Raw genomic sequence first — 15,880 nt, forward strand, 5'->3', positions numbered from 1 at the left:
AACAAAAAGAATAATAGGCCTATGGTATTGCCCGCCCCCGTGGCTAGACTAGTACGTGGTAAGTAGAACTTTTTCGTATCTGCGCGCGCTAGGGTATTTTGAATACTGCACCTCCCCTCCCCCTCTTTTTCCCCTCTATTGGTCACGACGAAGTTCCGACTGAAGAGTGGAGTGGACATGGACCGCACCGAGTTCAATATCAGGGAAAACATAGACAAACGTTGTGAGATAGTGCGTAAAATTACAGACCACCATTGGGGACATGAAAAACTGTATGATATGATTGTGCGTGTGTACTACGATTATACGGCATGAATGTGTATGCATTTCATGTTTGGGTCACTTGAAGAGAGCGTCACTGTATGATTGAAGTGCTCGTCCACCGATCAAAGGGAGGAGAATAAAGGGTCCGACACCCCCTAAGATAAACTACAAAATACTAAAAGTACGCAGCATGCATAGGAATAGAGGACAGGAAAGGAGAGGTCCCCATACTCAACGTAGCCCTGAGTCTCCGTCTTAAGTCTCCGTCTTGATGCATGTACTGTTACACCCTATCCGGCATTTGTGTGTACGTGATCACCGAATTTATGTCTTTTCCCCGCTTGTGTTTTCTTACATGGAACAGACCCATGCTACTCCATGTTGTGTGTGCATCAAGTGGCCTATTATCTTACCCATGTCCCTCTCGTTTTGTGTCGTATGTATGCCAAATAGCCTACTTGATGCACACGTCTCTCTCTATCTCTCTATCTCTCTCTCTCTCTCTCTCTCTCTCTCTCTCTCTCTCTCTCTCTCGCTCTCTCTCTCCCCCCTCCCTCACAAAAGGCTCTTTCTTGCCCTCTTTCTTCTTGAATAAATTAACGACACATACCTCTCCGGTAAGTGCATAATTGGCCTGAACACGGTGGTGTTCGAACAAATTGACAGAAACAAAACGACCATACTTTACCACGTTACTACCTCTCCTTTTTTGCAAATGATGAGCCTAATCGGCTGAGAAAGAAAGGGCAGGTAAGACGACTGATGTCTCCCAATCTGGCCCTCAACACGGGGACTATATGTCAGTGGTTTTTGTTTTTTTTAGAAGACACCATCTCCACCACCCAGAATTACCCCTGACCAATTACCCCGAAACAGAATGTCTAAAGCACCCTGTTCTCCCAAAGATAACCCCAGCCCTATACTAGCCGTCTCAGAGTATTTCGAACGAAACAGCTGATGGCCCTATTTACTAACAATACATCGCCTAAACTGATAAAGGGTTACCTATTGTCCCCAGCAAAAATGATGCTTAGCTCATGTTCCTCCCCGAAAAGGATACTCATGAACGCATGACAGTAGTACCTCGCACTTACTTCTTCATAAACTTAGTAGTCCTCGGAGGAAGAGGAGTATTACCAAAACCTGTGTTGAGATGAACGAGTCTCTACCGGAGAAGCCGGTTTGAATTTTTAATAGGCCAAAAGGTCGACAGATGTCAGGCTTCCAGCAACGATTATAGGGCGCAGGAATCGTCACCTAGAAGGCTAGACGATGGACAGGGATACCCACAGAAACCTGCACCACATCAATAATTAATAGATTAGTAACACGCACACTAACATCAGAATTAATGGACACCAATCGTACAGCAACCGATAAAAGCCTTTCCACAACTACTCGGTGGTTGAGAGAGAGGATGAAGTATGTGAATGTCTTCCCTGCCAAACTCTCTAAGATTTTTGTTTCTTGTACCCATTCAAAGATAACCTACGGCCATCGGAAGAGAGGGGTCGGACGTTACGCACAACCTGGCTGCGGACCATGGAACATCTATGGCATCGACCAAGGGGGAAGCATCGAAGCAATAAGGGCGTGAGATGAGGCACCATTATCAGGATGACAGACGATAGAACGAAGGGCTATACCAAGGCCCCCTGCTCACTGACCAGCGTGCCTGAAGTCCCAACCCGTCGGGCCCGATTGATGGGCCCAGTGCTGGAAGATCCTGCTCTCCTTGGTCTGCATTTTGATCCGATCCCACTCCACCCCCTCTTCCCTCGGCATCCCGAAGCACGCCACCCCCTTCTCTCTCTCTCCCTCTTTCATATGGATTATGACTTTGACCTACTACCGAAGAACAAAAGGCAGGTACCCTGTCTCAAAGTACCTATGGTGAACTGTGTTAAGGAACAGGACTGTGATCAGAGAACAGTGAGTGGTCACACCCGGCCACATGAGAAATTGGATTTGAGCTGGACCTTAGCTCCACCGCCGGTGCTCAACAGTGCCAACGAAAGAAGAACAACAACAAGAGCTTACCAGTGATGGCTCTTTATAAAAGGACACTGGAAAGAAGAACCTATGTTAAGTTGAAAATCCTCTCCCAACCACCTTTTTTTATTAACTATCTTCCTATCAAGTTTTTATGATGTTGCATCAATCACTTCCGACTATACACTGAGACAGTATCCTATTCATGCGCAAACAAGCTCACCTGAGCCTGACATGCGGCGCAGCTAATGTAATTTTGAAATGTACTTCCTCCTCGCCTACTTTATCAAACTGTATGAAACAATGTACAAATGTGTCAGGTTACTCCTGCCAGCCCTAAGAACTCTGTATCTTTAAGGAATGTATGACAAACATTGACGATATTATAGCTGAAGGGCTAACGAAGGTGAATGTTGGCCAGGCAAGCTGGCGAGATATGTTAAAAGGGAGGACTGTGGAAATTTAGCTTGCAAACTGAACATTATCTGCGCCATCTTGCCTCTCCCCAGCGCCACGCACAGCGAATGCACGGCCGCCATTTTTAGGCACCCCACTCTCTCCCCCGCTCATTGTCAATCGCCAGCGCGTTCCCCTGACACTGCAAGCATCACCCGTGCGCCGGCCACCCCCGCTCTCTCATACAGGCCGTAAACCCTCTCCTTCTGCGCGACCCTGCTACGGAACCACATCCGACCGACATCCCATACATGGTCATGCCTCTCCTTTGATAACCCCCTTCCTCTGCGCCCCATTGTCCGACCCGATCCCAGGCCATCACCTAGCCCTGCGGACGCAGTTTATTGCCCCTACTGTAAGGGAAACACCCCACATCAAAGGGATTACAGTGGATCAAAGCCCCTACCCCCTGGGACCCGGCCGGTTGCACACACCCCCGGGAATTGGCGGAATGTCCAGCTGTGTGATAGCCATCTCCTGCTGTAGATGGGGTGGGGACTTCTACTGTAGATATGTGTGGGAACGAGCTTGAAGGGGGTTCCAAGGAATGTCTTTCCGTACATCAAAGTCTCAATAAGAATGTACCATATGTAATAAAGCAATAAACCGGTGTATAAGAGACCAGGTCTCAGAGATGCAGTTAGAGCACCTCGTGACGATACCTTGCTGTCTGATCTGATGTGTTCTGCTCCGACGGAATAAAACTTTGTTTCCTGCCTTCCAGTCTCCGGCGCCTGCCTCTTTCATTGGTAAATTATCGAGTGGTATGAGAGGCGATTACCGCCGGGCAAATACTTGAAAGGTTATCGATTGAAACTGCCGCTACCATTTAACACTGAGAGGAGCCGCCATGTGTCTTCATTTCATTTCAGTATTCATGTTAATAAAGTTTAATTTGTTGCTTCAAAAGTGAATGTGTGATTCTCATTTTTGTGACGACATATGCATGTCACCAGTTGTGATTGTGGGACATCATGTGGATTATTTTGTACATGTTTGGGTGTAGCTGATGTGTCATGTCTTTGGTCGGGGGGTGCTGGGGAGGGCGGTCCTGGGGGTGTTGTTGCCCTTTCGGCACTCCGGGCTGCATGTTCAGTTGCCCGGGTGCATCTGTTGTTCTTCAGGTGTGGTTCTGGGCTGTGCTCCCTTTTGTGGTGCAGGCTGTTTTCTGACTTTGCACCAGGTCAGAGCAGGTGTTATTTTCCTGCTGCTAACGCGCCTTATCGCCTGTTTTGTGTTCTTATCGCAGTTCTGGCTGGTCGTCGTCAATGTTTTGGAGTGGTGATGTTGCGGCTTTTGGCACGGGAACGCCTACTCCGCATCTCATTAGCAATAATTGTGGGGGTCATCTGTGGTGATGTTTTTTGCAGATGCTATCGCGGGTAAACTGGTGCTGTGGGATGTTAACACCAGCATGTGATTGGGGCGATAAGTTTATCGCAACTTTGGCTGCGATATAGTGCTGTTAACCCGGCGTTAGTTCCTTGTGAATATGCCCCCTGGTGTCTAGCAGGATTTCTTCCCCCTGGAAAAAGGTTAGCAAATTGGAGGTGAATACCTTATCTGCCCACCAGGAGAGGCAGAAAGTTTATTTTTTCCCAGGCTAGGCGGGAGCATGGGTCCATGCCCAGGTTTGGCCACTCCCCTCCCCCAAAAAAGTACATGAATTCAGTCCCTAGTGTCTAGTGGCATTTCTGTCCCCAGGAGACAGAAAGACTGCAACCCAATTTACTTGGGGTGAAGGCATGGCCATGTCCATGGTAGGGACAGCCCCAACCCCTATATTTTTTATTTAAATAAAACCTTTCCCTGAAGTCTAATGGGCTTTCTTCCCCTGAAAATGCATATCAGGATTATTTCACCCCATCTGCCCCAGGGGGGAAAGACTGCTGCCCCATTTAGTTGGAGTGAGAAGGCCCCATCCTTATATTTCTATATATTCTTTTTTAAATCCCTGGTGTCTAGTGGGCTTTCTGCCCCGTGGGGCAGATATGGGGTAGTTACCCCCACTTGCTTGCCAGTGTTATCATAAAGACTGCTGCCTCATTAATTGGGGTAGGGGCATAACCATGCTCATGCTGTGTATACTCCACCCCTACATGCTCATGCTGGGCATACCCTACCCCTACATCTTTCCCTGGAGTCTAGTGGGTTTTCTGCCCCTTCTGGGGGTTGATTGGGGTAATCTGACCCCATGTTCTCCCCAGTTAGACAGAAATACTGTTGCCCCATTTACGTGGCGTGGAGGCATGCCCATGCTTATGCTAGGTACCCCATACCCCTATATTTTGCAAAAGATTCCCTGGAATCAAATTGAATTTCGGCTCTTCAGGGGTGCAAAAAAACGTTTGCCCCATTTAGTTAGGATGAAGGCATAGTCAAGGTTATGGTGGGCAGACGCACCCCTATGTTTTATCAAAAATCCCTGGTATCCAGTAGGCTCTCTGCCCTTCAATGCCCCTATCTGCCCCCGAGGGGGAACAAAAGACTGAATTAATAAAATTGCCAAGTAGGAGCACAAGTCCTTGCCAAAGGGGTCCCTCCCCCTAAAACTGGAGGCTACGGGGTGAATCCCTGCTTGGGGCTCGCTCTCCTGCTGAAATCCCCCGAGGTACTATTGGAAAGGGAATATTTTTCCCTTTCCAACAATACCTCTGCCTGGAGAATCGGTGCTCGAGGAGCTAAAATATGCCCCCAAGCAGTGATTCATTCCCTAGCAGCCTGATGGAAAAAAAAGAAAGAACTCCCTCAGGTGCAAGGGGCCTTTATAGTTCTCACTAGTGTCGGCCAGTGTCCAAAGGACTCACTGGGAGGGAGTGTAGCCATTGGCCATTGGCTCATAGCCCTCCTTATTGGGTTAAATGCAGTTAATTTGACATACAGTATTGAAAACATGAATTTAAAATGTCTCACTTTTTCACATTCCTTTTCAGAACACCAAGCAGGCCAATGATTATCCAAGCAGGACCTAGGGAAAAGAATATGTTCCTTGACTGCAAGGCGGACAGGACCACTTGACAGCACCAGTGAGGGAGAGAAAGCCATACCAAGGAGGTGGGGTACACCCGTTTTGAGTTAAACCAGAACGTGCACCAAAATAATTTTGCTAACTGGGGAGGAAGCAGATCTCAGGGCTCCTCCTTGCAAGACCATCCAGTGGGGTCCAAAGAGCAGACCTCCAGCTGCACCCCCTGCACAGGCATAATCTCCTTTTACCAGTGACTGCCCAGAACAACACTAGGAGTTCAGGGACACTTTCGTCCCCCCAAAAATGTGTCCTTGGCTGCTCTCAAGAAGGTCTTGAGGTCAATCAGAGAGGTTTGGGGAGCATTCTCTGCTACCCCATGCTACCTTCTTCCCATGAGGTGTCTGATCCTGATAGACCAGCCACTTAATGTCTGTACCATCATAGTGGTGAAAACATAGAAAGCACATGGCCAGAAACAGTTGCCCCCAAGCCAGGAACACAGCTCAGACACCCCTCCCTGGATTGGGTGGTTGCCTTATTACACTTTCGGACAGTGAACTGTTATTTTTAGATCCATAATGAAAGTAAGTGGGAGTTGGGGTGGGTGGGAGTCTATAGGAACAGTGGTGCAATTGTATTAAGGTAAAGCACCCTTTAAATAATTTAGACCCATGCTCAACCCCCTGGTAGCTATGGCAAAAAGCCAAAAGGCCTAACTTAGGAACATTTGTAAAGTATTTAATCAGGAACAAAATAGTTAGAAGGTCAAAACACAAAACAATAAAAATCCCACAACCACGTCATTAAAATAGAGGAAGAGATAATAAGCAAAATGAAAACAAAACTTCACAATTTCAATAGGATGTACCTGAGATATGAATCTTTTGAAGATTTTTGTTGAAAAGTGTCAAGAAAAAGTAAAATGCCAATCAATAGTCATTGTTCAAAGTGGACAGAGACCTAGACACAATTCTAGGCTAATGTGATTGAGTGAGCGCCAGATACAACAAGCAGGTTGTCCCGGTCGAAGATTTTACTTTAGACTTAGCCTTTGTAATGAAAGTCGCAATCCTCCAGTGGGACAGTGTTGCTGGCTGTATCTGTTGAAGTTCCCTCGCAGACTGCCACCAGTGGGATGTCTTCCACTTCTTTGTGACCTGTTTGTTTACACTACTGCAATACTCATTTGATGCCAATGATTTTATGTACCTGATTTATGTTTATCATAACTATTTAACAATTATTTTATTATGTATCAATTAGATATACTAAATATGCCTAAATGATACAACCTGTTCTTAATGTTCATACTTTTATGGATTATTTAATTATGAAAAAATATTACTTTACTTTGGAATTTGCCTTTGGGGTGCTTGTTAATGCATGCAGTCTTGAAAAAGCCCAATGCCTGTGCATCACATGGAGCGAGACAGGTGCCGGCTGGTCAATATCTTCAAAATCTTGCTAAGCATTATAACAATGTTTAGAGATCACTAAGGGCTATACGATTAAACACTTAAGCAAAAAATGATGTATCCACACCACAATCTGTCAGGGTGGAACATAAGCAAGCACCAAATTATTCGCAGCTTGGCACAAAATTGTCAGGCTTCACTTAAAGGCAATGTCTAAAGTAATTATGTAGTACTTCAAACAGTAATTAATACGTTACAAGAAAAAAACTACCCACATTTAGAAAAAATAATATTTACTAAACTGTTTGACACCAAAATGAAAACATACAACCAGTAAAACATGAGGTTTGCAATATTAAAGATTCAATGGAAAATAGTGCCTGAAAGCACTAAGCTTCAACTATGGTTATGTGAACATGCCAGACGTGGACAAAGTCACAAGTTTAGGCAGACTACGATGGAGTTTGAGCTGGATACATGGACCAGGTTAGGCCTGCAGAACAAAGAACCTTAAATACCGGCTATGCAGCGTTGCAAGATCTAATCCTTTTACTCAGGCAGTAGGGCAGTTGAGCAGCAGAATAGCAGTCCTTCTTGCAAAGCAGCACAACAGTCCTTCTGATTCTTCTGCAGGTCAGAGATATTCTGAAGAGTTGGGTCTGAGGGTCTATTATTTATACCTGGTGACAACATTGAAATATGATAATGTTCTGGAGGTTTCCTCTACCAGACGGATTTGGAATTTCCTGCATCCCTGCCTTGGCCCCAGCTTATCTGGGTCACAAAATACTAGTGTCAAACCCTTTGTGAGTATGCTCAGGTAGAGGCTTTGTGATGCGCAAGTGTGGTAGGTGACAACTCCTCCCCCCTCATCAAGTCAGAGTTGACCTATCCTGCTAACACCTACTGCCCCTTGTCTTATTGTCTGGGAGCAATATACAAAGACCAACTACCAGATTCATCTAGTCATGCGACCGGGGATACAGGCTGCAGACACCAAATCATTGGGAGAAGCATCTTTCCTCGGTCACAACCTAGTCCTGTCTAATCTCGCTTTGTGGCATGCAAGTCTAAACCTCCCCCGCCCAGGCTTGTTGGCAAGCCCTATTTGTGGACTGCCACACCTTAGTCTCCAAAGTGCCAAATTTCAGGCAGTAATGCTGTTGCTGGCACTTCTGCCTCTAGGGCCTAGCAGCAGAATCTCACCCACTGCAAACCAGCCAGAGCCCCAGCTGCCCGGTTCTCTAAGTTGGGAATATGTCATTCCTTAAACACAATGTTATAGTATGTTATGTTATATTCTTATTTTATTTGATTTTATTTGCCTGGTTTTATATAGTGCTTGCTAGACCCAGAGATATCAGTGTGCTTTACATGAACAGAACCAATCAATAAAGTTCAGGGTAAACAAAAACAGGCAATGACATCTCACAATAAGTTAAAAGGGGGCACAAATAAATTAGGCAATCTTTCCGGGTAACAAAACACACAGGTACATCTCAGATTATGAAAAAGAGGAGCACACATTCTGGGGGGTTAGCGGGGAATTAACATATAAAAAATATAAAGGGGGGTAACAATTTAGCGCAGAGAAGAGAGGAAGATATGTAAAGAGGGAGAGTGAAGTGAGGGTTAGGAAAAGATACCCAATGCAGGTGAAGCTGAAACCAAGGTCAAAGGAGAGATTAAGGACCCCAGTATATGTTGAGAAAGTAAAACGGAAGGTCTTTTTTAAAGCTGAGGTAGGAGGGATTACAACACAGGCCTTTCGGGAGGGCATTCCAGATGTTCGGGGCATTACTGGAGAAGGAGCGAGATTGGGTGGATTTCTTGATTAAAAGCGGGGGGATGAGAAGGAGCGCATTGGTGCTTCTCATCATTCTGGTGCTGCAGCTATATTGAGTTTATTAGTTAGGCACAACGGGGTTTGTTGGCGAAGAGTTTTATGCATGATGCATGCGGTCTTATGAAAGCATCTTCCTTTAACGGGTAGCTATTTGAGGGCTTTAGGGCTGGGTAGATATGGTCAAATAGCTTACAGTCACTGATGAGCCTGGCCACCATTCATTTGCATAGTGCAAGTCACCCAATAGGGTTTCCAGGCACTTTGGCAAGGTGTGTAGGTGTGTAGTCACAAGGCGCTTATACAAAGAGGCGGGACTTTAGCTTCTAACTGAACTCAAAAAGTAACAGAAGGCTCTGATGTGTTGAGGGGGTTCGTTCCATGTTGTGGTTGTGATGTAGGAGATCTTGAGGTTTCCTTTTTGCAGATGTGGGGAGTGTGTGCAAGTGAGTGTGATGCAGAATGTAGGTGTCTGGTGGGTTGGTGAATGTGTATGCAGCTGTTCAATTATTCTTGGCCTGTGTTGTGTAGGGCTTTGTATGTGTGGGTGGGAAGTTTGAATTAGCTGTGCTTGTGAAGGAGGAGCCATTGAAGCCTCCTGAGGTTTGGTGAGATGTGGGTGTCGTGTGGGACTTCAAGTATGTGGCAGCTTTCTGGGGGGTCCTGGAGTCTGTGTAGTAGTACGCCTAGTGTTCTGAGGCAACCACCTGAAGATCTTGTCCGTCATAGAGAGGATGAAGATGAAAGGGCGAATCTGTCAAGGGTGCCATGATGTCATTTCCAGTGCTGATAGGTGATGAGAAATGAAGTCCCTTGACTGACTTCTTCTTTTAAAAATGGTTTTGTCAGGAAAAACAGTAATTTTACTTCCTAGCCAGATGGATGATGGGAACATCAGTGATGCCACTTTCTTGTGCAGGTGCATGATAGAAGATCTAGTGAAGTTACTTCCTGTGCTGATGGGTAGTGGGAAACCCTAGGGCCAGTAGAGTATCCCTCCCATCACGAGGAATATGCATTCAGAAGCTAGCCTCCCAATCCTCCTCAGGAAAACTATGCATCGACAAAGCTAACCTATACACTTAAAATCAATTTTCAATGTAATCACCCAGAACAAAGTCTTCACCAGCCCCCTAGAGATGTGGGCCCTCTTGTCTCCAGACGACATTGTAGGTGTGCCGCCACCATTATTGCTGGACTCTACCTGATTATCGCTGATGTCCAGCTCTCCCAGACTTATCTCATGGGCCATTATCCTGTTTTCTTTTCTGTGCCTCCATTCTTACCTGGGCCATCAAATTCGGCTTTGGCCTTCCTATCAACAACCTCTTCTGAATACAGGCCACAAGATGACGCACTGCTCTCTGCTCTAGTCTGGTTTTAACTCCAACTCAGGAGACAAGTCATTCCCCTCAGCTGACTGCTACATCTCCGGACCCTCAACTGGGACCTGTTCTGGCCCCTGCACATCATCCTCTCCATCCTGTTGATCTGTTGTGACTGCCAACTGGTGGGCCTCCACCAATGCCCTGAGAACCTTTTGGAGCTCTCCCTTCCTGGAGATACTGTGGCAGACAGTCCCCTTCCATACAAATGTCCTTGATCTCAGCCACAGTGTAGCTTTCCAGATTAAGGAACTCAAATTCAATTCTTGAGTTGAATCCACTGATGCAATTAGTCAGCTAGAGTGTGGGTGAATTTGGAAAAAAAAGCCACAAAGATGGTCAAACAGAATTTAACACTCAAAATTGGTCTCAGATCATTTATCTGGTATGATCAGTGCAACACGAAATCACTGTTTTGCACTCCACAACACAAGTCCAAATCCTCACTGCTGATCACCAAGGTAAGAAATTGGATTACTGGTTGAGAGATATAAAACTCTACACAAGCAGCAACCACAATCCTTGTCATGGTGAGGTACAGGCAAACCCCAAATTAACCCTACATCAACCATCTGGAAGCTTGGCAAAGAGCAATCAGGGTTAACTTAGAGACAATGTCTGAAGTATTTATGTAGCACATCAAACAGTACAAAAGTAAAAACACAACACAAGAAAAATTCTCCACTAAGTTTGAGTACATTTTAATAAATATATCAAGACCAAAATGACCAAAATCTAATCATTAGAACTGGAAATATGCAATTATGAATATTTCTGTGAAAATAGCTCCAAAAAGCAAAAGCTCCAACTGTGGTTCTCTGGAAGTGCTAGACAAGGACACAAGTCACAAGTTCAGGCTGACCAGGATGGAACACGGACATGCTACAGGGACTCCTAAGTCCCTTTGAACAACAGTCCCTTGAACCTCGATTGCAAAAAGATGTGGAGTCCCAAGTCAAGGCTGTGTCATACAGAAAAGGTGATGTGAGGCCAGACGAGGAGATGAGTCACGCAGCTATGGTTCTGAGAGCTGAAAAGTATGAGGTGATGTCCTTGCAGGGAGATGCGTCATGCAGCGGCAGTTCTGATGGGCTGCGTTGGGTGAGGAACAGTCCTTGCAGAATATGTCAGCATTGATGGGCTGCGGTGAGGACTGTGAAATCCTTGTGCTGAGTAGATCTACACAGCAGAAGCAATGTGTCAGTTCAGAGGGCAATGCTTTGAGCAGAAGAGATCATTTTTCGGTCCGGCTTGAGATGCACCGCACTGCAGAGGAGATGTGTCGGTTCCACAGACTGGCTGGCACAGCAGCTTCAGGCCCACTTCCAAGGATACAGGGTGGCGCCACGTGGGAGGGCAGAACTAACTTATGGAAGTGTCCAGTTGGTAGATTCAAGTTGTTGAAAGGCTGTTATGTTGCTGAGGCGTCTGCCCTTGGAGTCACTCTGGGGTCCTAAGTTAAGGGTTGCAGGTACAATCCTTCTCGTCACAATTCCATAGACACCAAACTCGACCTGTCTACTTATTCCAAATTGGACGTTACGGCATGTTGAATGTAATAAGGTAACACCAGTGTTATTCTATAGGGTAGGTAAGTTTCGCAGTAGTGAACAGCAAGGATTTTCCACTACCAGGCATGTAAAACTTAAATGTACATGTGTAACATTTTATATAGACTGCTCCATGCCCTCTAGGCTGCGTAGGGCCTACCCTATGGGTGACTTATGTCTATTAAAAAGGAAAGTCTGGGCCTGGAAAAAGGTTTATTTTGCCAGGGCAAAATGGAAGTCTAAGGCTGCATAAACAGACTGCAGTGGCAGGTCTGAGACATGTTTAAAAGGCCATTCAAGTGGGTTGCACAAGTGCAGCAAGTGCACCAGTGGAATTTAATTTACAGGCCCTGGGTACATGTGGTACAACTTTACTTGGGACGTTCAAGTAATATAAATGACTAAGACTAGTTTGACCTGAGAGGAAGGTGGTTAAAGAAAGATGGTGGGTTGAGCCTGCTGTGGAGTCCCGCTCCATCCTTTGGCTCCGGAACCGCTGCCTCCCATCCTGCCGTGATCTGTTTGAGCCTATTGCAGAATTCCCCTACTGTGGCTTCTTGCAGCTCTTTTTTCGGTCAGCATGCTCACTGACAGCAAGTCTTTCCAGCATGGATGCTGCAGCTCTGTGGTTGGCAGACATACAGCAGTACCAGACTCGATAGGTGTCTGTGTCTAGCAGTATTACTGCTTCTCCAACCTCGCATTTCCAATTATTACCCGCAGGGAGTACACATGGCCATGCTGAAGGTAAATGGTTCCCGGGGGAGCCACAGAACTAGGGGGGATTGTGGGGGGAGGGCCACACTATGGCAGGGCAGGAAGGGCGGCTGCTGGAGGAGGGTGAGCAGAGAACACCAATAATGCCCTTGGATCCAGGTTGGCCGCCCTATTAAAAAGTTATGCAAGCAGCGGCTAAAGATCCCCAGCTTCTGGTGAGCATCATCACTTAGTGCCTTAGTGGCGGCAGCTATAGCAGCAGCTCCTGTTGCTTCCTATATCTCAAATCAGGTGAAAGGAAGCAGCAAGTCTGCTACAGATTCTGGGGAGATGTCAGTTCTGCAAAATGTAGCAGCAATCAGCTGAGCTGCCTCTCTGATCCACCTCTTGTGCGCTCTCAGTGGGTAAATAGCATACAAAGCCCTCATGTGGAGGTACTGGCAGTAAAAACGGGGAGTACTACATGTTTTAACACCTCAGGGTAACGGGGGGCTCCTGCTGTCACAGAGGCTCTAGAGGATGCGGGCAGTGAAGTGGACTGCAAAGTAGATTGTGAAATAGTGGATATTGAAGGTGTAGCAACACAGTGGTATGGCAATTTAAACTCTCTTTCAAAGACAATTTGTAGCAATGAACATATATCTATCACAGCTACCCCTGATCCCTATTTGGGCCACCGAAGAGGAAGGAGAGATTTGACCCTCCACAATTTTCGCGGGACTGGGACACAGCACAGCCTCACCCAATCACAATATATGTTGGAAACTTTCTTCTGAGGCAGGTGATCTCTCTTAAAGCATGTCAAACAAACCCTATCATGGTTGATACCTTGTCAATTGTGGCCCAGTCGGACCTCTACAGATCCACTATGGACTGAAGATGGAAGATGCGCCAACTCATTGATCCCTCCATAGGCTGTGGTGGCTCACGTTTTTCTATAGGAGCCATCTCTCCTCAAGATTATGAATGATGGGAGGTCCCAGATGGGAGGCAGACGGCCTCATGCAGGAGACTATGATTGTCATGTCAGGGGCTGGTGGAGGTATAAAACAAGTCAGAGTATTGTGAATAGATTCAGAGCTTATTTACGGTTTTTTTCAATGTGGTGGAATTATAGTAGCACATGCATCAAATCCAGTATTAGCGATTCCTAAATAGCGATTTTTAAGGAATCGCTATTTAGAATTTCGCTATCTGCAATGCATGAACCCATAAGCGAATATTTACCAATTTGGTAAAATTCGCAATCACTAATAGCGATCTGACAATAGAGATGCGCAAATACCGATAAAGCAGTTTTGCGATTTCGCTTTTAATAGCGAAATCGCAAATGTTCAAATCGCAAATATTGCGTCGCATTGGAAGCATGCTGATGACATCCCAACCAGGAAGTCATCCAGCCCATGCTTCATTCAGTGCCCAGAGAAAGTGAGAGGAGGAAGCTGAGTGCTGGAGCTGAGCTGAACTATCATCCAACTTTGCTTGCAGGAACTTCCAGTGCACAAAAATGGATCCACCTACATCAGGGGAGAGTGCAACACCCAGGAAGCACAAGTTGAAATTAAGTGAGAAGGAACTTGAAAACCTCTTAGAGGAGGTGGCCAAGAGCCATGAAAAGCTCTTTGGCAAACTCTCACTCAAAGTACCAGAGAAAAAAGAAAAATATGGCTCCGGATCAAGAGCAAGGTAAATGCAGTGGAGGTCACACACCGTAGTATAGATGACCTCAAGAAGTGGTGGTAAACCCTGCACAGCCATGCCAAGGAGCGAATAGCAGACAGGCTAAAGGAGGCCAAGAGTACTGGAGGGGGGCCATCAACAGTTCCTGACAATACAGCCCTGGAGGACCTGGTTGAGTCTACAATCCAGCGAGAAGCAGTGGTGGGAGTGACCCAGCTGGATACATCCAGAGCGGCCAGTACTTCAAAAGGTAAGATGCATGCAACCATACATATCAAAGTACTGATCAATTGTGCACATCCCCTGAGTCCAACTCCAGAGTACAGATACAAACTCCAGTCCACCTTTTCCCTCAAAACCAAAATGCATCGTGGGAGTTGTAGGCAGGTCTGGCAAGTGGGTTGTCAAACACAGCAATGGTAAGTAAAACACGTCAGCACTGCATGGCAGTCAGTGATTACAGTCAGTTATTTAATGAGAGCCAAGTATGCTTAATGTCACACAACAGTAGCTTTACCACAAATTAAAATTGCACTGTTTCACATCACAGATGCAGCAGTAGGAGACACTGATGACAGTGAATGTGTAGACATCACGGAAGCTCCTGCAGAGGCTGTCGTGGAGACACCTGTGTCCCCAGCAAGCATACCCCCCGCACCCACACAATGCAGGGACCCAGTTACATCACTGCAGCCCATGGAATCTGAGATGGATCCTGAACCCACTCCTGTGACTAGTCAGCCTCGTGTGAGTCCCACAATGGCACCCCAGGCACCGGTCTGACAAAGACGGAGGCAGAGCTCAAATACCCGCATTTCAGCACAGGATGACGAAACTCCAAATGTGTGGGGTGGCATGGAGTCCCAGATGTTGAAGGTGCAGCGCCTGCAAGCGAGACATATGGGGTCAATACAGCTGCAAATCACAAAATTGGCTAGAAACATCACTGTCATGACTGATGCTGTTTGAGAACTAACTACAGCGGTGGTGGAAGGAAACAGGCATACCAACATAACCATGCAGGAGCTGACCAGGGTGATGCAGGAGGGCCATGTCACACAGAGGAGAAGGCATCGGCAATTCATGATGCGCCTGGCTGGCTATACCAGGTCAAACAATAACCTTTGCAACACCACTGCACTGCTGTCACGTCGGTCCATGGCCATGCAAATTGACATGGGCCATTGTTGTGGGGATGTGGCCAGGGCCCTTGGCCAAGTAACCACTGCCGTGGAACAGATCCAGGCTGCCACTGTTGGGGACAGCAATGTTATAGGAGAGGAGGGGAGTGCGGAGGCATCCAGCCTTAGCAGCCTGTTGGTGCCAGTCACCACTGGCAGGAGGCGCAGTACCCGCAGCACAACACCTTCTGGTGCACCCATGAGGGATGACGCAGATGCAGGCGAAAGGCTTTTGGGGGTGCGTGGCTGGAAGCGCTAGACTGATTTGGCCATCTTTATTTTCCCATGGTGACGTAACCATGGATAAAACCATAATAGTGACTGTGTTCCAGGTCCTGAGATAAGTTAATTTGCTCTTTTGTGCATGCAATCACTGTGCTGCTTAGCACCGTCTATGTGTGGCTACACACTACTACATGGTCTCATGGT

The sequence above is a fragment of the Triturus cristatus genome, chromosome 4_1, assembly GCF_964204655.1.
Source record: "Triturus cristatus chromosome 4_1, aTriCri1.1, whole genome shotgun sequence".
NCBI classification, from domain to species: domain Eukaryota; kingdom Metazoa; phylum Chordata; class Amphibia; order Caudata; family Salamandridae; genus Triturus; species Triturus cristatus.